Source organism: Pseudorasbora parva, chromosome 2, assembly GCF_024679245.1.
Source record: "Pseudorasbora parva isolate DD20220531a chromosome 2, ASM2467924v1, whole genome shotgun sequence".
Taxonomy (NCBI): domain Eukaryota; kingdom Metazoa; phylum Chordata; class Actinopteri; order Cypriniformes; family Gobionidae; genus Pseudorasbora; species Pseudorasbora parva.
The window spans coordinates 63008571-63036430 of record NC_090173.1 but is presented as its reverse complement, the minus strand read 5'-3'; the positions used below and the strand labels follow the sequence as shown (position 1 = coordinate 63036430).

Here is a 27860-nt window from a genome sequence, read left to right as displayed (position 1 = left end):
CGCGGTCAATGCTCCCAACACATTATCAGTGACTGTGTGCAGAAGAACTGAAACTCTGTCTGTTTGGACCAGCAACTGAAAAAAATGCATTAACCTATGGACCTGACCTACCAATCTCTTCATTGAAAAACAAGCTCTCTAATTCAGTGACATTCCTCAATTTATACAGACACTTTATATTTAATTATATATTACATGTTCTGTTGGCTTCTCTTTGCTTCTGTGAAGCGATATGACTCATGAGGCCGTACCTGCAAATGGGAAGCCTGTTTGCGGCGAGCAGCAGTTGCGCTGATCGGGTGCGACGCCAGCCTTCCGCAACTCCTCGTTATTATAGTGGACAGTATCTCCGCCTGTCACGCGGAAGACCGGGGTTCGATTCCCCGACGGGGAGGTCTAATTCTTTACTGCTGCCCAAAGACCCTTTCAAAAGTTATTGCTCCAGCTACAAGTGACACAAAGAGTTGGCCAGGGTCCCGGGAGACATTTTTGAGCAAAAGTATTGCGTTGGCCGGGAATCGAAACCGGGTCAACTGCTTGGAAGGCAGCTATGCTCACCACTATACCACCAACGCAGGCATTTTGCTTGTTTGCTGAACGCCACCTTAGGCGGTCAATGCTCCCAACACATTTTCAGCGACTGTGTGCAGAGGAACTGAAACTCTGTCTGTTTGGACTCGCAACTGAAAAAAATACATTAACCTATGGACTCTACCTACCAATCTCTTCATTGAAAAACAAGCTCTCTAATTCAGTGACATTCCACAATTTATACAGACACTTCATATTTATTTATATAATAGATGTTCTGTTGGCTTCTTTGAAGCGATATGACTCATGAGGCCGTACCTGCAAATGGGAAGGATGTTTGCGGCGAGCAGCAGTTGCGCTGATCGGGTGCGACGCCAGCATTCTGCAACTCCTCGTTAGTATAGTGGACAGTATCTCCGCCTGTCACGCGTAGGACCGGGGTTCGATTCCCCCGACGGGGAGGTCTAGTCCTTTACTGCTGCCCAAAGACCCATTCAAAAGTTATTGCTTCATTTACAAGTGACACAAAGAGCTGGCCAGGGGCCCCGGGCGACATTTTTGAGCAAAAGAATTGCGTTGGCCGGGAATCGAACCCAGGTCAACTGCTTGGAAGGCAGCTATGCTCACCACTATACCACCAACGCAGGCATTTTGCTTGTTTGCTGAACGCCACCTTACGCGGTCAATGCTCCCAACACATTATCAGTGACTGTGTGCAGAGGAACTGAAACTCTGTCTGTTTGGACCAGCAACTGAAAAAAATGCATTTACCTATGGACCTGACCTACCAATCTCTTCATTGAAAAACAAGCTCTCTAATTCAGTGACATTCCTCAATTTATACAGACACTTTATATTTAATTATATTTTACATGTTCTGTTGGCTTCTCTTTGCTTCTGTGAAGCGATATGACTCATGAGGCCGTACCTGCAAATGGGAAGCCTGTTTGCGGCGAGCAGCAGTTGCGCTGATTGGGTGCGACGCCAGCCTTCCGCAACTCCTCGTTAGTATAGTGGACAGTATCTCCGCCTGTCACGCGGAAGACCGGGGTTCGATTCCCAGACGGGGAGGTTTAATTCTTTACTGCTGCCCAAAGACCCATTCAAAACTTATTGCTCCAGCTACAAGTGACACAAAGAGTTAGCCAGGGCCCCGGGAGACATTTTTGAGCAAAAGAATTGCGTTGGCCGGGAATCAAACCCGGGTCAACTGCTTGGAAGGCAGCTATGCTCACCACTATACCACCAACGCAGGCATTTTGCTTGTTTGCTGAACGCCACCTTATGCGGTCAATGCTCCCAACACATTTTCAGCGACTGTGTGCAGAGGAACTGAAACTCTGTCTGTTTGGACTCGCAACTGAAAAAAATGCATTAACCTATGGACTCTACCTACCAATCTCTTCATTGAAAAACAAGCTCTCTAATTCAGTGACATTCCACAATTTATACAGACACTTCATATTTATTTATATAATAGATGTTCTGTTGGCTTCTTTGAAGCGATATGACTCATGAGGCCGTACCTGCAAATGGGAAGGATGTTTGCGGTGAGCAGCAGTTGCGCTGATCGGGTGCGACGCCAGCCTTCTGCAACTCCTCGTTAGTATAGTGGACAGTATCTCCGCCTGTCACGCGGAAGACCGGGGTTCGATTCCCCGACGGGGAGGTCTAGTCCTTTACTGCTGCCCAAAGACCCATTCAAAAGTTATTGCTCCATTTACAAGTGACACATAGAGCTGGCCAGGGGCCCCGGGCGACATTTTTGAGCAAAAGAATTGCGTTGGCCGGGAATCGAACCCGGGTCAACTGCTTGGAAGGCAGCTATGCTCACCACTATACCACCAACGCAGGTGTTTTGCTTGTTTGCTGAACGCCACCTTACGCGGTCAATGCTCCCAACACATTATCAGTGACTGTGTGCAGAAGAACTGAAACTCTGTCTGTTTGGACCAGCAACTGAAAAAAATGCATTAACCTATGGACCTGACCTACCAATCTCTTCATTGAAAAACAAGCTCTCTAATTCAGTGACATTCCTCAATTTATACAGACACTTTATATTTAATTATATATTACATGTTCTGTTGGCTTCTCTTTGCTTCTGTGAAGCGATATGACTCATGAGGCCGTACCTGCAAATGGGAAGCCTGTTTGCGGCGAGCAGCAGTTGCGCTGATCGGGTGCGACGCCAGCCTTCCGCAACTCCTCGTTAGTATAGTGGACAGTATCTCCGCCTGTCACGCGTAAGACCGGGGTTCGATTCCCCGACGGGGAGGTCTAATTCTTTACTGCTGCCCAAAGACCCTTTCAAAAGTTATTGCTCCAGCTACAAGTGACACAAAGAGTTGGCCAGGGTCCCGGGAGACATTTTTGAGCAAAAGTATTGCGTTGGCCGGGAATCGAACCCGGGTCAACTGCTTGGAAGGCAGCTATGCTCACCACTATACCACCAACGCAGGCATTTTGCTTGTTTGCTGAACGCCACCTTAGGCGGTCAATGCTCCCAACACATTTTCAGCGACTGTGTGCAGAGGAACTGAAACTCTGTCTGTTTGGACTCGCAACTGAAAAAAATACATTAACCTATGGACTCTACCTACCAATCTCTTCATTGAAAAACAAGCTCTCTAATTCAGTGACATTCCACAATTTATACAGACACTTCATATTTATTTATATAATAGATGTTCTGTTGGCTTCTTTGAAGCGATATGACTCATGAGGCCGTACCTGCAAATGGGAAGGATGTTTGCGGCGAGCAGCAGTTGCGCTGATCGGGTGCGACGCCAGCCTTCTGCAACTCCTCGTTAGTATAGTGGACAGTATCTCCGCCTGTCACGCGTAAGACCGGGGTTCGATTCCCCCGACGGGGAGGTCTAGTCCTTTACTGCTGCCCAAAGACCCATTCAAAAGTTATTGCTTCATTTACAAGTGACACAAAGAGCTGGCCAGTGGCCCCGGGCGACAGTTTTGAGCAAAAGAATTGCGTTGTGCGGGAATCGAACCCGGGTCAACTGCTTGGAAGGCAGCTATGCTCACCACTATACCACCAAAGCAGGCATTTTGCTTGTTTGCTGAACGCCACCTTACGCGGTCAATGCTCCCAACACATTATCAGTGACTGTGTGCAGAGGAACTGAAACTCTGTCTGTTTGGACCAGCAAATGAAAAAAATGCATTAACCTATGGACCTGACCTACCAATCTCTTCATTGAAAAACAAGCTCTCTAATTTAGTGACATTCCTCAATTTATACAGACACTTTATATTTAATTATATTTTACATGTTCTGTTGGCTTCTCTTTGCTTCTGTGAAGCGATATGACTCATGAGGCCGTACCTGCAAATGGGAAGCCTGTTTGCGGCGAGCAGCAGTTGCGCTGATCGGGTGCGACGCCAGCCTTCCGCAACTCCTCGTTAGTATAGTGGACAGTATCTCCGCCTGTCACGCGGAAGACCGGGGTTCGATTCCCCGACGGGGAGGTCTAATTCTTTACTGCTGCCCAAAGACCCATTCAAAAGTTATTGCTCCAGCTACAAGTGACACAAAGAGTTGGCCAGGGTCCCGGGAGACATTTTTGAGCAAAAGTATTGCGTTGGCCGGGAATCGAACCCGGGTCAACTGCTTGGAAGGCAGCTATGCTCACCACTATACCACCAACGCAGGCATTTTGCTTGTTTGCTGAACGCCACCTTAGGCGGTCAATGCTCCCAACACATTTTCAGCGACTGTGTGCAGAGGAACTGAAACTCTGTCTGTTTGGACTCGCAACTGAAAAAAATGCATTAACCTATGGACTCTACCTACCAATCTCTTCATTGAAAAACAAGCTCTCTAATTCAGTGACATTCCACAATTTATACAGACACTTCATATTTATTTATATAATAGATGTTCTGTTGGCTTCTTTGAAGCGATATGACTCATGAGGCCGTACCTGCAAATGGGAAGGATGTTTGCAGCGAGCAGCAGTTGCGCTGATCGGGTGCGACGCCAGCCTTCTGCAACTCCTCGTTAGTATAGTGGACAGTATCTCCGCCTGTCACACGGAGGACCGGGGTTCGATTCCCCGACGGGGAGGTCTAGTCCTTTACTGCTGCCCAAAGACCCATTCAAAAGTTATTGCTCCATTTACAAGTGACACAACGAGCTGGCCAGGGGCCCCGGGCGACAGTTTTGAGCAAAAGAATTGCGTTGGTCGGGAATCGAACCGGGGTCAACTGCTTGGAAGGCAGCTATGCTCACCACTATACCACCAACGCAGGCATTTTGATTGTTTGCTGAACGCCACCTTAAGCGGTCAATGCTCCCAACACATTATCAGCGACTGTGTGCAGAGGAACTGAAACTCTGTCTGTTTGGACTCGCAACTGAAAAAAATGCATTAACCTATGGACTCTACCTACCAATCTCTTCATTAAAAAACAAGCTCTCTAATTCAGTGACATTCCACAATTTATACAGACACTTCATATTTATTTATATAATAGATGTTCTGTTGGCTTCTGTGAAGCGATATGACTCATGAGGCCGTACCTGCAAATGGGAAGGCTGTTTGCGGCGAGCAGCAGTTGCTCTGATCGGGTGCGACGCCAGCCTTCCGCAACTCCTCGTTAGTATAGTGGACAGTATCTCCGCCTGTCACGCGGAAGACCGGGGTTCGATTCCCCGACGGGGAGGTCTAGTCCTTTACTGCTGCCCAAAGACCCATTCAAAAGTTATTGCTCCATTTACAAGTGACACAAAGAGCTGGCCAGGGGCCCCGGGCGACAGTTTTGAGCAAAAGAATTGCGTTGGCCGGGAATGGAACCCGGGTCAACTGCTTGGAAGGCAGCTATGCTCACCACTATACCACCAACGCAGGCGTTTTGCTTGTTTGCTGAACGCCACCTTACGCGGTCAATGCTCCCAACACATTATCAGTGACTGTGTGCAGAAGAACTGAAACTCTGTCTGTTTGGACCAGCAACTGAAAAAAATGCATTAACCTATGGACCTGACCTACCAATCTCTTCATTGAAAAACAAGCTCTCTAATTCAGTGACATTCCTCAATTTATACAGACACTTTATATTTAATTATATATTACATGTTCTGTTGGCTTCTCTTTGCTTCTGTGAAGCGATATGACTCATGAAGCCGTACCTGCAAATGGGAAGCCTGTTTGCGGCGAGCAGCAGTTGCGCTGATCGGGTGCGACGCCAGCCTTCCGCAACTCCTCGTTAGTATAGTGGACAGTATCTCCGCCTGTCACGCGGAAGACCGGGGTTCGATTCCCCGACGGGGAGGTCTAATTCTTTACTGCTGCCCAAAGACCCTTTCAAAAGTTATTGCTCCAGCTACAAGTGACACAAAGAGTTGGCCAGGGTCCCGGGAGACATTTTTGAGCAAAAGTATTGCGTTGGCCGGGAATCGAACCCGGGTCAACTGCTTGGAAGGCAGCTATGCTCACCACTATACCACCAACGGGTGCTTGTTTGCTGAACGCCACCTTAGGCGGTCAATGCTCCCAACACATTTTCAGCGACTGTGTGCAGAGGAACTGAAACTCTGTCTGTTTGGACTCGCAACTGAAAAAAATGCATTAACCTATGGACTCTACCTACCAATCTCTTCATTGAAAAACAAGCTCTCTAATTCAGTGACATTCCACAATTTATACAGACACTTCATATTTATTTATATAATAGATGTTCTGTTGGCTTCTTTGAAGCGATATGACTCATGAGGCCGTACCTGCAAATGGGAAGGATGTTTGCGGTGAGCAGCAGTTGCGCTGATCGGGTGCGACGCCACCCTTCTGCAACTCCTCGTTAGTATAGTGGACAGTATCTCCGCCTGTCACGCGGAAGACCGGGGTTCGATTCCCCGACGGGGAGGTCTAGTCCTTTACTGCTGCCCAAAGAGCCATTCAAAAGTTATTTCTCCATTTACAAGTGACACAAAGAACTGGCCAGGGGCCCCGGGCGACAGTTTTGAGCAAAAGAATTGCGTTGGCCGGGAATCGAACCCGGGTCAACTGCTTGGAAGGCAGCTATGCTCACCACTATACCACCAACGCAGGCGTTTTGCTTGTTTGCTGAACGCCACCTTACGCGGTCAATGCTCCCAACACATTATCAGTGACTGTGTGCAGAAGAACTGAAACTCTGTCTGTTTGGACCAGCAACTGAAAAAAATGCATTAACCTATGGACCTGACCTACCAATCTCTTCATTGAAAAACAAGCTCTCTAATTCAGTGACATTCCTCAATTTATACAGACACTTCATATTTATTTATATAATAGATGTTCTGTTGGCTTCTTTGAAGCGATATGACTCATGAGGCCGTACCTGCAAATGGGAAGGATGTTTGCGGCGAGCAGCAGTTGCGCTGATCGGGTGCGACGCCAGTCTTCTGCAGCTCCTCGTTAGTATAGTGGACAGTATCTCCGCCTGTCACGCGGAAAACCGGGGTTCGATTCCCCGACGGGGAGGTCTAGTCCTTTACTGCTGCCCAAAGACCCATTCAAAAGTTATTGCTCCATTTACAAGTGACAAAAAGAGCTGGCCAGGGGCCCCGGGCGACAGTTTTGAGCAAAAGAATTGCGTTGGCCGGGAATCAAACCCGGGTCAACTGCTTGGAAGGCAGCTATGCTCATCACTATACCACCAACGCAGGCATTTTGCTTGTTTGCTGAACGCCACCTTACGCGGTCAATGCTCCCAACACATTATCAGTGACTGTGTGCAGAGGAACTGAAACTCTGTCTGTTTGGACCAGCAACTGAAAAAAATGCATTAACCTATGGACCTGACCTACCAATCTCTTCATTGAAAAACAAGCTCTCTAATTCAGTGACATTCCTCAATTTATACAGACACTTTATATTTAATTATATATTACATGTTCTGTTGGCTTCTCTTTGCTTCTGTGAAGCGATATGACTCATGAAGCCGTACCTGCAAATGGGAAGCCTGTTTGCGGCGAGCAGCAGTTGCGCTGATCGGGTGCGACGCCAGCCTTCCGCAACTCCTCGTTAGTATAGTGGACAGTATCTCCGCCTGTCACGCGGAAGACCGGGGTTCGATTCCCCGACGGGGAGGTCTAATTCTTTACTGCTGCCCAAAGACCCTTTCAAAAGTTATTGCTCCAGCTACAAGTGACACAAAGAGTTGGCCAGGGTCCCGGGAGACATTTTTGAGCAAAAGTATTGCGTTGGCCGGGAATCGAACCCGGGTCAACTGCTTGGAAGGCAGCTATGCTCACCACTATACCACCAACGCAGGCATTTTGCTTGTTTGCTGAACGCCACCTTAGGCGGTCAATGCTCCCAACACATTTTCAGCGACTGTGTGCAGAGGAACTGAAACTCTGTCTGTTTGGACTCGCAACTGAAAAAAATGCATTAACCTATGGACTCTACCTACCAATCTCTTCATTGAAAAACAAGCTCTCTAATTCAGTGACATTCCACAATTTATACAGACACTTCATATTTATTTATATAATAGATGTTCTGTTGGCTTCTTTGAAGCGATATGACTCATGAGGCCGTACCTGCAAATGGGAAGGATGTTTGCAGCGAGCAGCAGTTGCGCTGATCGGGTGCGACGCCAGCCTTCTGCAACTCCTCGTTAGTATAGTGGACAGTATCTCCGCCTGTCACGCGTAAGACCGGGGTTCGATTCCCCGACGGGGAGGTCTAGTCCTTTACTGCTGCCCAAAGACCCATTCAAAAGTTATTGCTTCATTTACAAGTGACACAAAGAGCTGGCCAGGGGCCCCGGGCGACAGTTTTGAGCAAAAGAATTGCGTTGGTCGGGAATCGAACCGGGGTCAACTGCTTGGAAGGCAGCTATGCTCACCAGTATACCACCAACGCAGGCATTTTGCTTGTTTGCTGAACGCCACCTTACGCGGTCAATGCTCCCAACACATTATCAGTGACTGTGTGCAGAGGAACTGAAACTCTGTCTGTTTGGACCAGCAACTGAAAAAAATGCATTAACCTATGGACCTGACCTACCAATCTCTTCATTGAAAAACAAGCTCTCTAATTCAGTGACATTCCTCAATTTATACAGACACTTTATATTTAATTATATTTTACATGTTCTGTTGGCTTCTCTTTGCTTCTGTGAAGCGATATGACTCATGAGGCCGTACCTGCAAATGGGAAGCCTGTTTGCGGCGAGCAGCAGTTGCGCTGATTGGGTGCGACGCCAGCCTTCCGCAACTCCTCGTTAGTATAGTGGACAGTATCTCCGCCTGTCACGCGGAAGACCGGGGTTCGATTCCCCGACGGGGAGGTCTAATTCTTTACTGCTGCCCAAAGACCCATTCAAAAGTTATTGCTCCAGCTACAAGTGACACAAAGAGTTAGCCAGGGCCCCGGGAGACATTTTTGAGCAAAAGAATTGCGTTGGCCGGGAATCAAACCCGGGTCAACTGCTTGGAAGGCAGCTATGCTCACCACTATACCACCAACGCAGGCATTTTGCTTGTTAGCTGAACGCCACCTTACGCGGTCAATGCTCCCAACACATTTTCAGCGACTGTGTGCAGAGGAACTGAAACTCTGTCTGTTTGGACTCGCAACTGAAAAAAATGCATTAACCTATGGACTCTACCTACCAATCTCTTCATTGAAAAACAAGCTCTCTAATTCAGTGACATTCCACAATTTATACAGACACTTCTTATTTATTTATATAATAGATGTTCTGTTGGCTTCTTTGAAGCGATATGACTCATGAGGCCGTACCTGCAAATGGGAAGGATGTTTGCGGTGAGCAGCAGTTGCGCTGATCGGGTGCGACGCCAGCCTTCTGCAACTCCTCGTTAGTATAGTGGACAGTATCTCCGCCTGTCACGCGGAAGACCGGGGTTCGATTCCCCGACGGGGATGTCTAGTCCTTTACTGCTGCCCAAAGACCCATTCAAAAGTTATTGCTCCATTTACAAGTGACACAAAGAGCTGGCCAGGGGCCCCGGGCGACATTTTTGAGCAAAAGAATTGCGTTGGCCGGGAATCGAACCCGGGTCAACTGCTTGGAAGGCAGCTATGCTCACCACTATAAGACCAACGCAGGCGTTTTGCTTGTTTGCTGAACGCCACCTTACGCGGTCAATGCTCCCAACACATTATCAGTGACTGTGTGCAGAAGAACTGAAACTCTGTCTGTTTGGACCAGCAACTGAAAAAAATGCATTAACCTATGGACCTGACCTACCAATCTCTTCATTGAAAAACAAGCTCTCTAATTCAGTGACATTCCTCAATTTATACAGACACTTTATATTTAATTATATATTACATGTTCTGTTGGCTTCTCTTTGCTTCTGTGAAGCGATATGACTCATGAGGCCGTACCTGCAAATGGGAAGCCTGTTTGCGGCGAGCAGCAGTTGCGCTGATCGGGTGCGACGCCAGCCTTCCGCAACTCCTCGTTAGTATAGTGGACAGTATCTCCGCCTGTCACGCGTAAGACCGGGGTTCGATTCCCCGACGGGGAGGTCTAATTCTTTACTGCTGCCCAAAGACCCTTTCAAAAGTTATTGCTCCAGCTACAAGTGACACAAAGAGTTGGCCAGGGTCCCGGGAGACATTTTTGAGCAAAAGTATTGCGTTGGCCGGGAATCGAACCCGGGTCAACTGCTTGGAAGGCAGCTATGCTCACCACTATACCACCAATGCAGGCATTTTGCTTGTTTGCTGAACGCCACCTTAGGCGGTCAATGCTCCCAACACATTTTCAGCGACTGTGTGCAGAGGAACTGAAACTCTGTCTGTTTGGACTCGCAACTGAAAAAAATGCATTAACCTATGGACTCTACCTACCAATCTCTTCATTGAAAAACAAGCTCTCTAATTCAGTGACATTCCACAATTTATACAGACACTTCATATTTATTTATATAATAGATGTTCTGTTGGCTTCTTTGAAGCGATATGACTCATGAGGCCGTACCTGCAAATGGGAAGGATGTTTGCGGCGAGCAGCAGTTGCGCTGATCGGGTGCGACGCCAGCCTTCTGCAACTCCTCATTAGTATAGTGGACAGTATCTCCGCCTGTCACGCGTAAGACCGGGGTTCGATTCCCCCGACGGGGAGGTCTAGTCCTTTACTGCTGCCCAAAGACCCATTCAAAAGTTATTGCTTCATTTACAAGTGACACAAAGAGCTGGCCAGGGGCCCCGGGCGACAGTTTTGAGCAAAAGAATTGCGTTGGCCGGGAATCGAACCTGGGTCAACTGCTTGGAAGGCAGCTATGCTCACCACTATACCACCAACGCAGGCATTTTGCTTGTTTGCTGAACGCCACCTTACGCGGTCAATGCTCCCAACACATTATCAGTGACTGTGTGCAGAGGAACTGAAACTCTGTCTGTTTGGACCAGCAACTGAAAAAAATGCATTAACCTATGGACCTGACCTACCAATCTCTTCATTGAAAAACAAGCTCTCTAATTCAGTGACATTCCTCAATTTATAAGGACACTTTATATTTAATTATATTTTACATGTTCTGTTGGCTTCTCTTTGCTTCTGTGAAGCGATATGACTCATGAGGCCGTACCTGCAAATGGGAAGCCTGTTTGCGGCGAGCAGCAGTTGCGCTGATCGGGTGCGACGCCAGCCTTCCGCAACTCCTCGTTAGTATAGTGGACAGTATCTCCGCCTGTCACGCGGAAGACCGGGGTTCGATTCCCCGACGGGGAGGTCTAATTCTTTACTGCTGCCCAAAGACCCATTCAAAAGTTATTGCTCCAGCTACAAGTGACACAAAGAGTTGGCCAGGGTCCCGGGAGACATTTTTGAGCAAAAGTATTGCGTTGGCCGGGAATCGAACCCGGGTCAACTGCTTGGAAGGCAGCTATGCTCACCACTATACCACCAACGCAGGCATTTTGCTTGTTTGCTGAACGCCACCTTAGGCGGTCAATGCTCCCAACACATTTTCAGCGACTGTGTGCAGAGGAACTGAAACTCTGTCTGTTTGGACTCGCAACTGAAAAAAATGCATTAACCTATGGACTCTACCTACCAATCTCTTCATTGAAAAACAAGCTCTCTAATTCAGTGACATTCCACAATTTATACAGACACTTCATATTTATTTATATAATAGATGTTCTGTTGGCTTCTTTGAAGCGATATGACTCATGAGGCCGTACCTGCAAATGGGAAGGATGTTTGCAGCGAGCAGCAGTTGCGCTGATCGGGTGCGACGCCAGCCTTCTGCAACTCCTCATAAGTATAGTGGACAGTATCTCCGCCTGTCACGCGGAAGACCGGGGTTCGATTCCCCGACGGGGAGGTCTAGTCCTTTACTGCTGCCCAAAGACCCATTCAAAAGTTATTGCTCCATTTACAAGTGACACAACGAGCTGGCCAGGGGCCCCGGGCGACAGTTTTGAGCAAAAGAATTGCGTTGGCCGGGAATCAAACCCGGGTCAACTGCTTGGAAGGCAGCTATGCTCACCACTATACCACCAACGCAGGCATTTTGCTTGTTTGCTGAACGCCACCTTACGCGGTCAATGCTCCCAACACATTATCAGTGACTGTGTGCAGAGGAACTGAAACTCTGTCTGTTTGGACCAGCAACTGAAAAAAATGCATTAACCTATGGACCTGACCTACCAATCTCTTCATTGAAAAACAAGCTCTCTAATTCAGTGACATTCCTCAATTTATACAGACACTTTATATTTAATTATATATTACATGTTCTGTTGGCTTCTCTTTGCTTCTGTGAAGCGATATGACTCATGAAGCCGTACCTGCAAATGGGAAGCCTGTTTGCGGCGAGCAGCAGTTGCGCTGATCGGGTGCGACGCCAGCCTTCCGCAACTCCTCGTTAGTATAGTGGACAGTATCTCCGCCTGTCACGCGGAAGACCGGGGTTCGATTCCCCGACGGGGAGGTCTAATTCTTTACTGCTGCCCAAAGACCCTTTCAAAAGTTATTGCTCCAGCTACAAGTGACACAAAGAGTTGGCCAGGGTCCCGGGAGACATTTTTGAGCAAAAGTATTGCGTTGGCCGGGAATCGAACCCCGGTCAACTGCTTGGAAGGCAGCTATGCTCACCACTATACCACCAACGCAGGCATTTTGCTTGTTTGCTGAACGCCACCTTAGGCGGTCAATGCTCCCAACACATTTTCAGCGACTGTGTGCAGAGGAACTGAAACTCTGTCTGTTTGGACTCGCAACTGAAAAAAATGCATTAACCTATGGACTCTACCTACCAATCTCTTCATTGAAAAACAAGCTCTCTAATTCAGTGACATTCCACAATTTATACAGACACTTCATATTTATTTATATAATAGATGTTCTGTTGGCTTCTTTGAAGCGATATGACTCATGAGGCCGTACCTGCAAATGGGAAGGATGTTTGCAGCGAGCAGCAGTTGCGCTGATCGGGTGCGACGCCAGCCTTCTGCAACTCCTCGTTAGTATAGTGGACAGTATCTCCGCCTGTCACGCGTAAGACCGGGGTTCGATTCCCCGACGGGGAGGTCTAGTCCTTTACTGCTGCCCAAAGACCCATTCAAAAGTTATTGCTTCATTTACAAGTGACACAAAGAGCTGGCCAGGGGCCCCGGGCGACAGTTTTGAGCAAAAGAATTGCGTTGGCCGGGAATCGAACCCGGGTCAACTGCTTGGAAGGCAGCTATGCTCACCACTATACCACCAACGCAGGCATTTTGCTTGTTTGCTGAACGCCACCTTACGCGGTCAATGCTCCCAACACATTATCAGTGACTGTGTGCAGAGGAACTGAAACTCTGTCTGTTTGGACCAGCAACTGAAAAAAATGCATTAACCTATGGACCTGACCTACCAATCTCTTCATTGAAAAACAAGCTCTCTAATTCAGTGACATTCCTCAATTTATACAGACACTTTATATTTAATTATATTTTACATGTTCTGTTGGCTTCTCTTTGCTTCTGTGAAGCGATATGACTCATGAGGCCGTACCTGCAAATGGGAAGCCTGTTTGCGGCGAGCAGCAGTTGCGCTGATTGGGTGCGACGCCAGCCTTCCGCAACTCCTCGTTAGTATAGTGGACAGTATCTCCGCCTGTCACGCGGAAGACCGGGGTTCGATTCCCCGACGGGGAGGTCTAATTCTTTACTGCTGCCCAAAGACCCATTCAAAAGTTATTGCTCCAGCTACAAGTGACACAAAGAGTTAGCCAGGGCCCCGGGAGACATTTTTGAGCAAAAGAATTGCGTTGGCCGGGAATCAAACCCGGGTCAACTGCTTGGAAGGCAGCTATGCTCACCACTATACCACCAACGCAGGCATTTTGCTTGTTAGCTGAACGCCACCTTACGCGGTCAATGCTCCCAACACATTTTCAGCGACTGTGTGCAGAGGAACTGAAACTCTGTCTGTTTGGACTCGCAACTGAAAAAAATGCATTAACCTATGGACTCTACCTACCAATCTCTTCATTGAAAAACAAGCTCTCTAATTCAGTGACATTCCACAATTTATACAGACACTTCTTATTTATTTATATAATAGATGTTCTGTTGGCTTCTTTGAAGCGATATGACTCATGAGGCCGTACCTGCAAATGGGAAGGATGTTTGCGGTGAGCAGCAGTTGCGCTGATCGGGTGCGAAGCCAGCCTTCTGCAACTCCTCGTTAGTATAGTGGACAGTATCTCCGCCTGTCACGCGGAAGACCGGGGTTCGATTCCCCGACGGGGAGGTCTAGTCCTTTACTGCTGCCCAAAGACCCATTCAAAAGTTATTGCTCCATTTACAAGTGACACAAAGAGCTGGCCAGGGGCCCCGGGCGACATTTTTGAGCAAAAGAATTGCGTTGGCCGGGAATCGAACCCGGGTCAACTGCTTGGAAGGCAGCTATGCTAACCACTATAACACCAACGCAGGCGTTTTGCTTGTTTGCTGAACGCCACCTTACGCGGTCAATGCTCCCAACACATTATCAGTGACTGTGTGCAGAAGAACTGAAACTCTGTCTGTTTGGACCAGCAACTGAAAAAAATGCATTAACCTATGGACCTGACCTACCAATCTCTTCATTGAAAAACAAGCTCTCTAATTCAGTGACATTCCTCAATTTATACAGACACTTTATATTTAATTATATATTACATGTTCTGTTGGCTTCTCTTTGCTTCTGTGAAGCGATATGACTCATGAGGCCGTACCTGCAAATGGGAAGCCTGTTTGCGGCGAGCAGCAGTTGCGCTGATCGGGTGCGACGCCAGCCTTCCGCAACTCCTCGTTAGTATAGTGGACAGTATCTCCGCCTGTCACGCGTAAGACCGGGGTTCGATTCCCCGACGGGGAGGTCTAATTCTTTACTGCTGCCCAAAGACCCTTTCAAAAGTTATTGCTCCAGCTACAAGTGACACAAAGAGTTGGCCAGGGTCCCGGGAGACATTTTTGAGCAAAAGTATTGCGTTGGCCGGGAATCGAACCCGGGTCAACTGCTTGGAAGGCAGCTATGCTCACCACTATACCACCAACGCAGGCATTTTGCTTGTTTGCTGAACGCCACCTTAGGCGGTCAATGCTCCCAACACATTTTCAGCGACTGTGTGCAGAGGAACTGAAACTCTGTCTGTTTGGACTCGCAACTGAAAAAAATACATTAACCTATGGACTCTACCTACCAATCTCTTCATTGAAAAACAAGCTCTCTAATTCAGTGACATTCCACAATTTATACAGACACTTCATATTTATTTATATAATAGATGTTCTGTTGGCTTCTTTGAAGCGATATGACTCATGAGGCCGTACCTGCAAATGGGAAGGATGTTTGCGGCGAGCAGCAGTTGCGCTGATCGGGTGCGACGCCAGCCTTCTGCAACTCCTCGTTAGTATAGTGGACAGTATCTCCGCCTGTCACGCGTAAGACCGGGGTTCGATTCCCCCGACGGGGAGGTCTAGTCCTTTACTGCTGCCCAAAGACCCATTCAAAAGTTATTGCTTCATTTACAAGTGACACAAAGAGCTGGCCAGGGGCCCCGGGCGACAGTTTTGAGCAAAAGAATTGCGTTGGCCGGGAATCGAACCCGGGTCAACTGCTTGGAAGGCAGCTATGCTCACCACTATACCACCAACGCAGGTATTTTGCTTGTTTGCTGAACGCCACCTTACGCGGTCAATGCTCCCAACACATTATCAGTGACTGTGTGCAGAGGAACTGAAACTCTGTCTGTTTGGACCAGCAACTGAAAAAAATGCATTAACCTATGGACCTGACCTACCAATCTCTTCATTGAAAAACAAGCTCTCTAATTCAGTGACATTCCTCAATTTATACAGACACTTTATATTTAATTATATTTTACATGTTCTGTTGGCTTCTCTTTGCTTCTGTGAAGCGATATGACTCATGAGGCCGTACCTGCAAATGGGAAGCCTGTTTGCGGCGAGCAGCAGTTGCGCTGATCGGGTGCGACGCCAGCCTTCCGCAACTCCTCGTTAGTATAGTGGACAGTATCTCCGCCTGTCACGCGGAAGACCGGGGTTCGATTCCCCGACGGGGAGGTCTAATTCTTTACTGCTGCCCAAAGACCCATTCAAAAGTTATTGCTCCAGCTACAAGTGACACAAAGAGTTGGCCAGGGTCCCGGGAGACATTTTTGAGCAAAAGTATTGCGTTGGCCGGGAATCGAACCCGGGTCAACTGCTTGGAAGGCAGCTATGCTCACCACTATACCACCAACGCAGGCATTTTGCTTGTTTGCTGAACGCCACCTTAGGCGGTCAATGCTCCCAACACATTTTCAGCGACTGTGTGCAGAGGAACTGAAACTCTGTCTGTTTGGACTCGCAACTGAAAAAAATGCATTAACCTATGGACTCTACCTACCAATCTCTTCATTGAAAAACAAGCTCTCTAATTCAGTGACATTCCACAATTTATACAGACACTTCATATTTATTTATATAATAGATGTTCTGTTGGCTTCTTTGAAGCGATATGACTCATGAGGTCGTACCTGCAAATGGGAAGGATGTTTGCAGCGAGCAGCAGTTGCGCTGATCGGGTGCGAAGCCAGCCTTCTGCAACTCCTCGTTAGTATAGTGGACAGTATCTCCGCCTGTCACGCGGAAGACCGGGGTTCGATTCCCCGACGGGGAGGTCTAGTCCTTTACTGCTGCCCAAAGACCCATTCAAAAGTTATTGCTCCATTTACAAGTGACACAACGAGCTGGCCAGGGGCCCCGGGCGACAGTTTTGAGCAAAAGAATTGCGTTGGTCGGGAATCGAACCGGGGTCAACTGCTTGGAAGGCAGCTATGCTCACCACTATACCACCAACGCAGGCATTTTGCTTGTTTGCTGAACGCCACCTTAAGCGGTCAATGCTCCCAACACATTATCAGCGACTGTGTGCAGAGGAACTGAAACTCTGTCTGTTTGGACTCGCAACTGAAAAAAATGCATTAACCTATGGACTCTACCTACCAATCTCTTCATTGAAAAACAAGCTCTCTAATTCAGTGACATTCCACAATTTATACAGACACTTCATATTTATTTATATAATAGATGTTCTGTTGGCTTCTGTGAAGCGATATGACTCATGAGGCCGTACCTGCAAATGGGAAGGCTGTTTGCGGCGAGCAGCAGTTGCGCTGATCGGGTGCGACGCCAGCCTTCCGCAACTCCTCGTTAGTATAGTGGACAGTATCTCCGCCTGTCACGCGGAAGACCGGGGTTCGATTCCCCGACGGGGAGGTCTAGTCCTTTACTGCTGCCCAAAGACCCATTCAAAAGTTATTGCTCCATTTACAAGTGACACAAAGAGCTGGCCAGGGGCCCCGGGCGACAGTTTTGAGCAAAAGAATTGCGTTGGCCGGGAATCGAACCCGGGTCAACTGCTTGGAAGGCAGCTATGCTCACCACTATACCACCAACGCAGGTGTTTTGCTTGTTTGCTGAACGCCACCTTACGCGGTCAATGCTCCCAACACATTATCAGTGACTGTGTGCAGAAGAACTGAAACTCTGTCTGTTGGGACCAGCAACTGAAAAAAATGCATTAACCTATGGACCTGACCTACCAATCTCTTCATTGAAAAACAAGCTCTCTAATTCAGTGACATTCCTCAATTTATACAGACACTTCATATTTATTTATATAATAGATGTTCTGTTGGCTTCTCTTTGCTTCTGTGAAGCGATATGACTCATGAAGCCGTACCTGCAAATGGGAAGCCTGTTTGCGGCGAGCAGCAGTTGCGCTGATCGGGTGCGACGCCAGCCTTCCGCAACTCCTCGTTAGTATAGTGGACAGTATCTCCGCCTGTCACGCGTAAGACCGGGGTTCGATTCCCCGACGGGGAGGTCTAGTCCTTTACTGCTGCCCAAAGACCCATTCAAAAGTTATTGCTCCATTTACAAGTGACACAAAGAGCTGCCCAGGGGCCCCGGGCGACAGTTTTGAGCAAAAGAATTGCGTTGGCCGGGAATCGAACCCGGGTCAACTGCTTGGAAGGCAGCTATGCTCACCACTATACCACCAACGCAGGCGTTTTGCTTGTTTGCTGAACGCCACCTTACGCGGTCAATGCTCCCAACACATTATCAGTGACTGTGTGCAGAAGAACTGAAACTCTGTCTGTTTGGACCAGCAACTGAAAAAAATGCATTAACCTATGGACCTGACCTACCAATCTCTTCATTGAAAAACAAGCTCTCTAATTCAGTGACATTCCTCAATTTATACAGACACTTTATATTTAATTATATATTACATGTTCTGTTGGCTTCTCTTTGCTTCTGTGAAGCGATATGACTCATGAAGCCGTACCTGCAAATGGGAAGCCTGTTTGCGGCGAGCAGCAGTTGCGCTGATCGGGTGCGACGCCAGCCTTCCGCAACTCCTCGTTAGTATAGTGGACAGTATCTCCGCCTGTCACGCGGAAGACCAGGGTTCGATTCCCCGACGGGGAAGTCTAATGCTTTACTACTGCCCAAAGACACTTTCAAAGGTTATTGCTCCAGCTACAAGTGACACAAAGAGTTGGCCAGGGTCCCGGGAGACATTTTTGAGCAAAAGTATTGCGTTGGCCGGGAATCGAACCCGGGTCAACTGCTTGGAAGGCAGCTATGCTCACCACTATACCACCAACGCAGGCATTTTGCTTGTTTGCTGAACGCCACCTTAGGCGGTCAATGCTCCCAACACATTTTCAGCGACTGTGTGCAGAGGAACTGAAACTCTGTCTGTTTGGACTCGCAACTGAAAAAAATGCATTAACCTATGGACTCTACCTACCAATCTCTTCATTGAAAAACAAGCTCTCTAATTCAGTGACATTCCACAATTTATACAGACACTTCATATTTATTTATATAATAGATGTTCTGTTGGCTTCTTTGAAGCGATATGACTCATGAGGTCGTACCTGCAAATGGGAAGGATGTTTGCAGCGAGCAGCAGTTGCGCTGATCGGGTGCGACGCCAGCCTTCTGCAACTCCTCGTTAGTATTGTGGACAGTATCTCCGCCTGTCACGCGGAAGACCGGGGTTCGATTCCCCGACGGGGAGGTCTAGTCCTTTACTGCTGCCCAAAGACCCATTCAAAAGTTATTGCTCCATTTACAAGTGACACAACGAGCTGGCCAGGGGCCCCGGGCGACAGTTTTGAGCAAAAGAATTGCGTTGGTCGGGAATCGAACCGGGGTCAACTGCTTGGAAGGCAGCTATGCTCACCACTATACCACCAACGGAGGCATTTTGCTTGTTTGCTGAACGCCACCTTAAGCGGTCAATGCTCCCAACACATTATCAGCGACTGTGTGCAGAGGAACTGAAACTCTGTCTGTTTGGACTCGCAACTGAAAAAAATGCATTAACCTATGGACTCTACCTACCAATCTCTTCATTGAAAAACAAGCTCTCTAATTCAGTGACATTCCACAATTTATACAGACACTTCATATTTATTTATATAATAGATGTTCTGTTGGCTTCTGTGAAGCGATATGACTCATGAGGCCGTACCTGCAAATGGGAAGGCTGTTTGCGGCGAGCAGCAGTTGCGCTGATCGGGTGCGACGCCAGCCTTCCGCAACTCCTCGTTAGTATAGTGGACAGTATCTCCGCCTGTCACGCGGAAGACCGGGGTTCGATTCCCCGACGGGGAGGTCTAGTCCTTTACTGCTGCCCAAAGACCCATTCAAAAGTTATTGCTCCATTTACAAGTGACACAAAGAGCTGGCCAGGGGCCCCGGGCGACAGTTTTGAGCAAAAGAATTGCGTTGGCCGGGAATCGAACCCGGGTCAACTGCTTGGAAGGCAGCTATGCTCACCACTATACCACCAACGCAGGTGTTTTGCTTGTTTGCTGAACGCCACCTTACGCGGTCAATGCTCCCAACACATTATCAGTGACTGTGTGCAGAAGAACTGAAACTCTGTCTGTTTGGACCAGCAACTGAAAAAAATGCATTAACCTATGGACCTGACCTACCAATCTCTTCATTGAAAAACAAGCTCTCTAATTCAGTGACATTCCTCAATTTATACAGACACTTCATATTTATTTATATAATAGATGTTCTGTTGGCTTCTCTTTGCTTCTGTGAAGCGATATGACTCATGAAGCCGTACCTGCAAATGGGAAGCCTGTTTGCGGCGAGCAGCAGTTGCGCTGATCGGGTGCGACGCCAGTCTTCCGCAACTCCTCGTTAGTATAGTGGACAGTATCTCCGCCTGTCACGCGGAAGACCGGGGTTCGATTCCCCGACGGGGAGGTCTAGTCCTTTACTGCTGCCCAAAGACCCATTCAAAAGTTATTGCTCCATTTACAAGTGACACAAAGAGCTGCCCAGGGGCCCCGGGCGACAGTTTTGAGCAAAAGAATTGCGTTGGCCGGGAATCGAACCCGGGTCAACTGCTTGGAAGGCAGCTATGCTCACCACTATACCACCAACGCAGGCGTTTTGCTTGTTTGCTGAACGCCACCTTACGCGGTCAATGCTCCCAACACATTATCAGTGACTGTGTGCAGAAGAACTGAAACTCTGTCTGTTTGGACCAGCAACTGAAAAAAATGCATTAACCTATGGACCTGACCTACCAATCTCTTCATTGAAAAACAAGCTCTCTAATTCAGTGACATTCCTCAATTTATACAGACACTTTATATTTAATTATATATTACATGTTCTGTTGGCTTCTCTTTGCTTCTGTGAAGCGATATGACTCATGAAGCCGTACCTGCAAATGGGAAGCCTGTTTGCGGCGAGCAGCAGTTGCGCTGATCGGGTGCGACGCCAGCCTTCCGCAACTCCTCGTTAGTATAGTGGACAGTATCTCCGCCTGTCACGCGGAAGACCGGGGTTCGATTCCCCGACGGGGAAGTCTAATTCTTTACTGCTGCCCAAAGACACTTTCAAAGGTTATTGCTCCAGCTACAAGTGACACAAAGAGTTGGCCAGGGTCCCGGGAGACATTTTTGAGCAAAAGTATTGCGTTGGCCGGGAATCGAACCCGGGTCAACTGCTTGGAAGGCAGCTATGCTCACCACTATACCACCAACGCAGGCATTTTGCTTGTTTGCTGAACGCCACCTTAGGCGGTCAATGCTCCCAACACATTTTCAGCGACTGTGTGCAGAGGAACTGAAACTCTGTCTGTTTGGACTCGCAACTGAAAAAAAATGCATTAACCTATGGACTCTACCTACCAATCTCTTCATTGAAAAACAAGCTCTCTAATTCAGTGACATTCCACAATTTATACGGACACTTCATATTTATTTATATAATAGATGTTCTGTTGGCTTCTTTGAAGCGATATGACTCATGAGGCCGTACCTGCAAATGGGAAGGATGTTTGCGGCGAGCAGCAGTTGCGCTGATCGGGTGCGACGCCAGCCTTCTGCAACTCCTCGTTAGTATAGTGGACAGTATCTCCGCCTGTCACGCGGAAAACCGGGGTTCGATTCCCCGACGGGGAGGTCTAGTCCTTTACTGCTGCCCAAAGACCCATTCAAAAGTTATTGCTCCATTTACAAGTGACACAAAGAGCTGGCCAGGGGCCCCGGGCGACAGTTTTGAGCAAAAGATTTGCGTTGGCCGGGAATCAAACCCGGGTCAACTGCTTGGAAGGCAGCTATGCTCACCACTATACCACCAACGCAGGCATTTTGCTTGTTTGCTGAACGCCACCTTACGCGGTCAATGCTCCCAACACATTATCAGTGACTGTGTGCAGAGGAACTGAAACTCTGTCTGTTTGGATCAGCAACTGAAAAAAATGCATTAACCTATGGACCTGACCTACCAATCTCTTCATTGAAAAACAAGCTCTCTAATTCAGTGACATTCCTCAATTTATACAGACACTTTATATTTAATTATATATTACATGTTCTGTTGGCTTCTCTTTGCTTCTGTGAAGCGATATGACTCATGAAGCCGTACCTGCAAATGGGAAGCCTGTTTGCGGCGAGCAGCAGTTGCGCTGATCGGGTGCGACGCCAGCCTTCCGCAACTCCTCGTTAGTATAGTGGACAGTATCTCCGCCTGTCACGCGGAAGACCGGGGTTCGATTCCCCGACGGGGAGGTCTAATTCTTTACTGCTGCCCAAAGACCCTTTCAAAAGTTATTGCTCCAGCTACAAGTGACACAAAGAGTTGGCCAGGGTCCCGGGAGACATTTTTGAGCAAAAGTATTGCGTTGGCCAGGAATCGAACCCGGGTCAACTGCTTGGAAGGCAGCTATGCTCACCACTATACCACCAACGCAGGCGTTTTGCTTGTTTGCTGAACGCCACCTTAGGCGGTCAATGCTCCCAACACATTTTCAGCGACTGTGTGCAGAGGAACTGAAACTCTGTCTGTTTGGACTCGCAACTGAAAAAAATGCATTAACCTATGGACTCTACCTACCAATCTCTTCATTGAAAAACAAGCTCTCTAATTCAGTGACATTCCACAATTTATACAGACACTTCATATTTATTTATATAATAGATGTTCTGTTGGCTTCTTTGAAGCGATATGACTCATGAGGCCGTACCTGCAAATGGGAAGGATGTTTGCGGCGAGCAGCAGTTGCGCTGATCGGGTGCGACGCCAGCCTTCTGCAACTCCTCGTTAGTATAGTGGACAGTATCTCCGCCTGTCACGCGGAAAACCGGGGTTCGATTCCCCGACGGGGAGGTCTAGTCCTTTACTGCTGCCCAAAGACCCATTCAAAAGTTATTGCTCCATTTACAAGTGACACAAAGAGCTGGCCAGGGGCCCCGGGCGACAGTTTTGAGCAAAAGATTTGCGTTGGCCGGGAATCAAACCCGGGTCAACTGCTTGGAAGGCAGCTATGCTCACCACTATACCACCAACGCAGGCATTTTGCTTGTTTGCTGAACGCCACCTTACGCGGTCAATGCTCCCAACACATTATCAGTGACTGTGTGCAGAGGAACTGAAACTCTGTCTGTTTGGACCAGCAACTGAAAAAAATGCATTAACCTATGGACCTGACCTACCAATCTCTTCATTGAAAAACAAGCTCTCTAATTCAGTGACATTCCTCAATTTATACAGACACTTTATATTTAATTATATATTACATGTTCTGTTGGCTTCTCTTTGCTTCTGTGAAGCGATATGACTCATGAAGCCGTACCTGCAAATGGGAAGCCTGTTTGCGGCGAGCAGCAGTTGCGCTGATCGGGTGCGACGCCAGCCTTCCGCAACTCCTCGTTAGTATAGTGGACAGTATCTCCGCCTGTCACGCGGAAGACCGGGGTTCGATTCCCCGACGGGGAGGTCTAATTCTTTACTGCTGCCCAAAGACCCTTTCAAAAGTTATTGCTCCAGCTACAAGTGACACAAAGAGTTGGCCAGGGTCCCGGGAGACATTTTTGAGCAAAAGTATTGCGTTGGCCGGGAATCGAACCCGGGTCAACTGCTTGGAAGGCAGCTATGCTCACCACTATACCACCAACGCAGGCATTTTGCTTGTTTGCTGAACGCCACCTTAAGCGGTCAATGCTCCCAACACATTATCAGCGACTGTGTGCAGAGGAACTGAAACTCTGTCTGTTTGGACTCGCAACTGAAAAAAATGCATTAACCTATGGACTCTACCTACCAATCTCTTCATTGAAAAACAAGCTCTCTAATTCAGTGACATTCCACAATTTATACAGACACTTCATATTTATTTATATAATAGATGTTCTGTTGGCTTCTCTTTGCTTCTGTGAAGCGATATGACTCATGAAGCCGTACCTGCAAATGGGAAGCCTGTTTGCGGCGAGCAGCAGTTGCGCTGATCGGGTGCGACGCCAGCCTTCCGCAACTCCTCGTTAGTATAGTGGACAGTATCTCCGCCTGTCACGCGGAAGACCGGGGTTCGATTCCCCGACGGGGAGGTCTAGTCCTTTACTGCTGCCCAAAGACCCATTCAAAAGTTATTGCTCCATTTACAAGTGACACAAAGAGCTGCCCAGGGGCCCCGGGCAACAGTTTTGAGCAAAAGAATTGCGTTGGCCGGGAATCGAACCCGGGTCAACTGCTTGGAAGGCAGCTATGCTCACCACTATACCACCAACGCAGGCGTTTTGCTTGTTTGCTGAACGCCACCTTACGCGGTCAATGCTCCCAACACATTATCAGTGACTGTGTGCAGAAGAACTGAAACTCTGTCTGTTTGGACCAGCAACTGAAAAAAATGCATTAACCTATGGACCTGACCTACCAATCTCTTCATTGAAAAACAAGCTCTCTAATTCAGTGACATTCCTCAATTTATACAGACACTTTATATTTAATTATATATTACATGTTCTGTTGGCTTCTCTTTGCTTCTGTGAAGCGATATGACTCATGAAGCCGTACCTGCAAATGGGAAGCCTGTTTGCGGCGAGCAGCAGTTGCGCTGATCGGGTGCGACGCCAGCCTTCCGCAACTCCTCGTTAGTATAGTGGACAGTATCTCCGCCTGTCACGTGGAAGACAGGGGTTCGATTCCCCGACGGGGAAGTCTAATTCTTTACTGCTGCCCAAAGACACTTTCAAAGGTTATTGCTCCAGCTACAAGTGACACAAAGAGTTGGCCAGGGTCCCGGGAGACATTTTTGAGCAAAAGTATTGCGTTGGCCGGGAATCGAACCCGGGTCAACTGCTTGGAAGGCAGCTATGCTCACCACTATACCACCAACGCAGGCATTTTGCTAATTTGCTGAACGCCACCTTACGCGGTCAATGCTCCCAACACATTATCAGTGACTGTGTGCAGAGGAACTGAAACTCTGTCTGTTTGGACCAGCAACTGAAAAAAATGCATTAACCTATGGACCTGACCTACCAATCTCTTCATTGAAAAACAAGCTCTCTAATTCAGTGACATTCCTCAATTTATACAGACACTTTATATTTAATTATATTTTACATGTTCTGTTGGCTTCTCTTTGCTTCTGTGAAGCGATATGACTCATGAGGCCGTACCTGCAAATGGGAAGCCTGTTTGCGGCGAGCAGCAGTTGCGCTAATTGGGTGCGACGCCAGCCTTCCGCAACTCCTCGTTAGTATAGTGGACAGTATCTCCGCCTGTCACGCGGAAGACCGGGGTTCGATTCCCCGACGGGGAGGTCTAATTCTTTACTGCTGCCCAAAGACCCATTCAAAAGTTATTGCTCCAGCTACAAGTGACACAAAGAGCTGGCCAGGGGCCCCGGGCGACAGTTTTGAGCAAAAGAATTGCGTTGGCCGGGAATCGAACCCGGGTCAACTGCTTGGAAGGCAGCTATGCTCACCACTATACCACCAACGCAGGCATTTTGCTTGTTTGCTGAACGCCACCTTACGCGGTCAATGCTCCCAACACATTATCAGTGACTGTGTGCAGAGGAACTGAAACTCTGTCTGTTTGGACCAGCAACTGAAAAAAATGCATTAACCTATGGACCTGACCTACCAATCTCTTCATTGAAAAACAAGCTCTCTAATTCAGTGACATTCCTCAATTTATACAGACACTTTATATTTAATTATATTTTACATGTTCTGTTGGCTTCTCTTTGCTTCTGTGAAGAAATATGACTCATGAGGCCGTACCTGCAAATGGGAAGCCTGTTTGCGGCGAGCAGCAGTTGCGCTGATTGGGTGCGACGCCAGCCTTCCGCAACTCCTCGTTAGTATAGTGGACAGTATCTCCGCCTGTCACGCGTAAGACCGGGGTTCGATTCCCCGACGGGGAGGTCTAATTCTTTACTGCTGCCCAAAGACCCATTCAAAAGTTATTGCTCCAGCTACAAGTGACACAAAGAGTTAGCCAGGGCCCCGGGAGACATTTTTGAGCAAAAGAATTGCGTTGGCCGGGAATCAAACCCGGGTCAACTGCTTGGAAGGCAGCTATGCTCACCAATATACCACCAACGCAGGCATTTTGCTTGTTAGCTGAACGCCACCTTACGCGGTCAATGCTCCCAACACATTTTCAGCGACTGTGTGCAGAGGAACTGAAACTCTGTCTGTTTGGACTCGCAACTGAAAAAAATGCATTAACCTATGGACTCTACCTACCAATCTCTTCATTGAAAAACAAGCTCTCTAATTCAGTGACATTCCACAATTTATACAGACACTTCATATTTATTTATATAATAGATGTTCTGTTGGCTTCTTTGAAGCGATATGACTCATGAGGCCGTACCTGCAAATGGGAAGGATGTTTGCGGTGAGCAGCAGTTGCGCTGATCGGGTGCGACGCCAGCCTTCTGCAACTCCTCGTTAGTATAGTGGACAGTATCTCCGCCTGTCACGCGGAAGACCGGGGTTCGATTCCCCGACGGGGAGGTCTAGTCCTTTACTGCTGCCCAAAGACCCATTCAAAAGTTATTGCTCCATTTACAAGTGACACAAAGAGCTGGCCAGGGGCCCCGGGCGACATTTTTGAGCAAAAGAATTGCGTTGGCCGGGAATCGAACCCGGGTCAACTGCTTGGAAGGCAGCTATGCTCACCACTATACCACCAACGCAGGCGTTTTGCTTGTCTGCTGAACGCCACCTTACGCGGTCAATGCTCCCAACACATTATCAGTGACTGTGTGCAGAAGAACTGAAACTCTGTCTGTTTGGACCAGCAACTGAAAAAAATGCATTAACCTATGGACCTGACCTACCAATCTCTTCATTGAAAAACAAGCTCTCTAATTCAGTGACATTCCTCAATTTATACAGACACTTTATATTTAATTATATATTACATGTTCTGTTGGCTTCTCTTTGCTTCTGTGAAGCGATATGACTCATGAGGCCGTACCTGCAAATGGGAAGCCTGTTTGCGGCGAGCAGCAGTTGCGCTGATCGGGTGCGACGCCAGCCTTCCGCAACTCCTCGTTAGTATAGTGGACAGTATCTCCGCCTGTCACGCGGAAGACCGGGGTTCGATTCCCCGACGGGGAGGTCTAATTCTTTACTGCTGCCCAAAGACACTTTCAAAGGTTATTGCTCCAGCTACAAGTGACACAAAGAGTTGGCCAGGGTCCCGGGAGACATTTTTGAGCAAAAGTATTGCGTTGGCCGGGAATCGAACCCGGGTCAACTGCTTGGAATGCAGCTATGCTCACCACTATACCACCAACGCAGGCATTTTGCTTGTTTGCTGAACGCCACCTTAGGCGGTCAATGCTCCCAACACATTTTCAGCGACTGTGTGCAGAGGAACTGAAACTCTGTCTGTTTGGACTCGCAACTGAAAAAAATGCATTAACCTATGGACTCTACCTACCAATCTCTTCATTGAAAAACAAGCTCTCTAATTCAGTGACATTCCACAATTTATACAGACACTTCATATTTATTTATATAATAGATGTTCTGTTGGCTTCTTTGAAGCGATATGACTCATGAGGCCGTACCTGCAAATGGGAAGGATGTTTGCAGCGAGCAGCAGTTGCGCTGATCGGGTGCGACGCCAGCCTTCTGCAACTCCTCGTTAGTATAGTGGACAGTATCTCCGCCTGTCACGCGGAAGACCGGGGTTCGATTCCCTAACGGGGAGGTCTAGTCCTTTACTGCTGCCCAAAGACCCATTCAAAAGTTATTGCTCCATTTACAAGTGACACAAAGAGCTGGCCAGGGGCCCCGGGCGACAGTTTTGAGCAAAAGAATTGCGTTGGTCGGGAATCGAACCGGGGTCAACTGCCTGGAAGGCAGCTATGCTCACCACTATACCACCAACGCAGGTATTTTGCTTGTTTGCTGAACGCCACCTTAAGCGGTCAATGCTCCCAACACATTATCAGCGACTGTGTGCAGAGGAACTGAAACTCTGTCTGTTTGGACTCGCAACTGAAAAAAATGC

The 27860-nt window shown here is 48.0% G+C and overlaps 22 non-coding genes across 22 annotated transcripts; 1 reads left to right on the top strand and 21 right to left on the bottom strand.

Annotated features, from left to right (window-relative positions):
• Positions 1-2310: 2310 nt before the first annotated feature.
• On the bottom strand, positions 2311-2382 carry trnag-ucc (transfer RNA glycine (anticodon UCC)). Its single transcript has one exon. It is a non-coding gene; the product is annotated as a tRNA-Gly (tRNA).
• A 536-nt stretch (positions 2383-2918) lies between these two features.
• trnag-ucc (transfer RNA glycine (anticodon UCC)) lies at positions 2919-2990 on the bottom strand. Its single transcript has one exon. It is a non-coding gene; the product is annotated as a tRNA-Gly (tRNA).
• A 1136-nt stretch (positions 2991-4126) lies between these two features.
• Positions 4127-4198, bottom strand: trnag-ucc (transfer RNA glycine (anticodon UCC)). Its single transcript has one exon. It is a non-coding gene; the product is annotated as a tRNA-Gly (tRNA).
• A 2326-nt stretch (positions 4199-6524) lies between these two features.
• trnag-ucc (transfer RNA glycine (anticodon UCC)) lies at positions 6525-6596 on the bottom strand. Its single transcript has one exon. It is a non-coding gene; the product is annotated as a tRNA-Gly (tRNA).
• A 1135-nt stretch (positions 6597-7731) lies between these two features.
• On the bottom strand, positions 7732-7803 carry trnag-ucc (transfer RNA glycine (anticodon UCC)). Its single transcript has one exon. It is a non-coding gene; the product is annotated as a tRNA-Gly (tRNA).
• Positions 7804-11353: 3550 nt separating this feature from the next.
• trnag-ucc (transfer RNA glycine (anticodon UCC)) lies at positions 11354-11425 on the bottom strand. The gene has a single exon. It is a non-coding gene; the product is annotated as a tRNA-Gly (tRNA).
• A 1734-nt stretch (positions 11426-13159) lies between these two features.
• trnag-ucc (transfer RNA glycine (anticodon UCC)) lies at positions 13160-13231 on the bottom strand. The gene has a single exon. It is a non-coding gene; the product is annotated as a tRNA-Gly (tRNA).
• A 1743-nt stretch (positions 13232-14974) lies between these two features.
• Positions 14975-15046, bottom strand: trnag-ucc (transfer RNA glycine (anticodon UCC)). The gene has a single exon. It is a non-coding gene; the product is annotated as a tRNA-Gly (tRNA).
• A 528-nt stretch (positions 15047-15574) lies between these two features.
• Positions 15575-15646, bottom strand: trnag-ucc (transfer RNA glycine (anticodon UCC)). The gene has a single exon. It is a non-coding gene; the product is annotated as a tRNA-Gly (tRNA).
• A 536-nt stretch (positions 15647-16182) lies between these two features.
• trnag-ucc (transfer RNA glycine (anticodon UCC)) lies at positions 16183-16254 on the bottom strand. The gene has a single exon. It is a non-coding gene; the product is annotated as a tRNA-Gly (tRNA).
• A 1126-nt stretch (positions 16255-17380) lies between these two features.
• Positions 17381-17452, bottom strand: trnag-ucc (transfer RNA glycine (anticodon UCC)). Its single transcript has one exon. It is a non-coding gene; the product is annotated as a tRNA-Gly (tRNA).
• A 537-nt stretch (positions 17453-17989) lies between these two features.
• trnag-ucc (transfer RNA glycine (anticodon UCC)) lies at positions 17990-18061 on the bottom strand. The gene has a single exon. It is a non-coding gene; the product is annotated as a tRNA-Gly (tRNA).
• A 536-nt stretch (positions 18062-18597) lies between these two features.
• On the bottom strand, positions 18598-18669 carry trnag-ucc (transfer RNA glycine (anticodon UCC)). Its single transcript has one exon. It is a non-coding gene; the product is annotated as a tRNA-Gly (tRNA).
• Positions 18670-19795: 1126 nt separating this feature from the next.
• Positions 19796-19867, bottom strand: trnag-ucc (transfer RNA glycine (anticodon UCC)). The gene has a single exon. It is a non-coding gene; the product is annotated as a tRNA-Gly (tRNA).
• Positions 19868-20404: 537 nt separating this feature from the next.
• On the bottom strand, positions 20405-20476 carry trnag-ucc (transfer RNA glycine (anticodon UCC)). The gene has a single exon. It is a non-coding gene; the product is annotated as a tRNA-Gly (tRNA).
• Positions 20477-20831: 355 nt separating this feature from the next.
• On the top strand, positions 20832-20903 carry trnad-guc (transfer RNA aspartic acid (anticodon GUC)). The gene has a single exon. It is a non-coding gene; the product is annotated as a tRNA-Asp (tRNA).
• A 109-nt stretch (positions 20904-21012) lies between these two features.
• On the bottom strand, positions 21013-21084 carry trnag-ucc (transfer RNA glycine (anticodon UCC)). The gene has a single exon. It is a non-coding gene; the product is annotated as a tRNA-Gly (tRNA).
• Positions 21085-23427: 2343 nt separating this feature from the next.
• trnag-ucc (transfer RNA glycine (anticodon UCC)) lies at positions 23428-23499 on the bottom strand. The gene has a single exon. It is a non-coding gene; the product is annotated as a tRNA-Gly (tRNA).
• Positions 23500-24036: 537 nt separating this feature from the next.
• On the bottom strand, positions 24037-24108 carry trnag-ucc (transfer RNA glycine (anticodon UCC)). The gene has a single exon. It is a non-coding gene; the product is annotated as a tRNA-Gly (tRNA).
• Positions 24109-24644: 536 nt separating this feature from the next.
• Positions 24645-24716, bottom strand: trnag-ucc (transfer RNA glycine (anticodon UCC)). Its single transcript has one exon. It is a non-coding gene; the product is annotated as a tRNA-Gly (tRNA).
• A 537-nt stretch (positions 24717-25253) lies between these two features.
• trnag-ucc (transfer RNA glycine (anticodon UCC)) lies at positions 25254-25325 on the bottom strand. The gene has a single exon. It is a non-coding gene; the product is annotated as a tRNA-Gly (tRNA).
• A 1135-nt stretch (positions 25326-26460) lies between these two features.
• On the bottom strand, positions 26461-26532 carry trnag-ucc (transfer RNA glycine (anticodon UCC)). The gene has a single exon. It is a non-coding gene; the product is annotated as a tRNA-Gly (tRNA).
• Positions 26533-27860: the final 1328 nt, after the last annotated feature.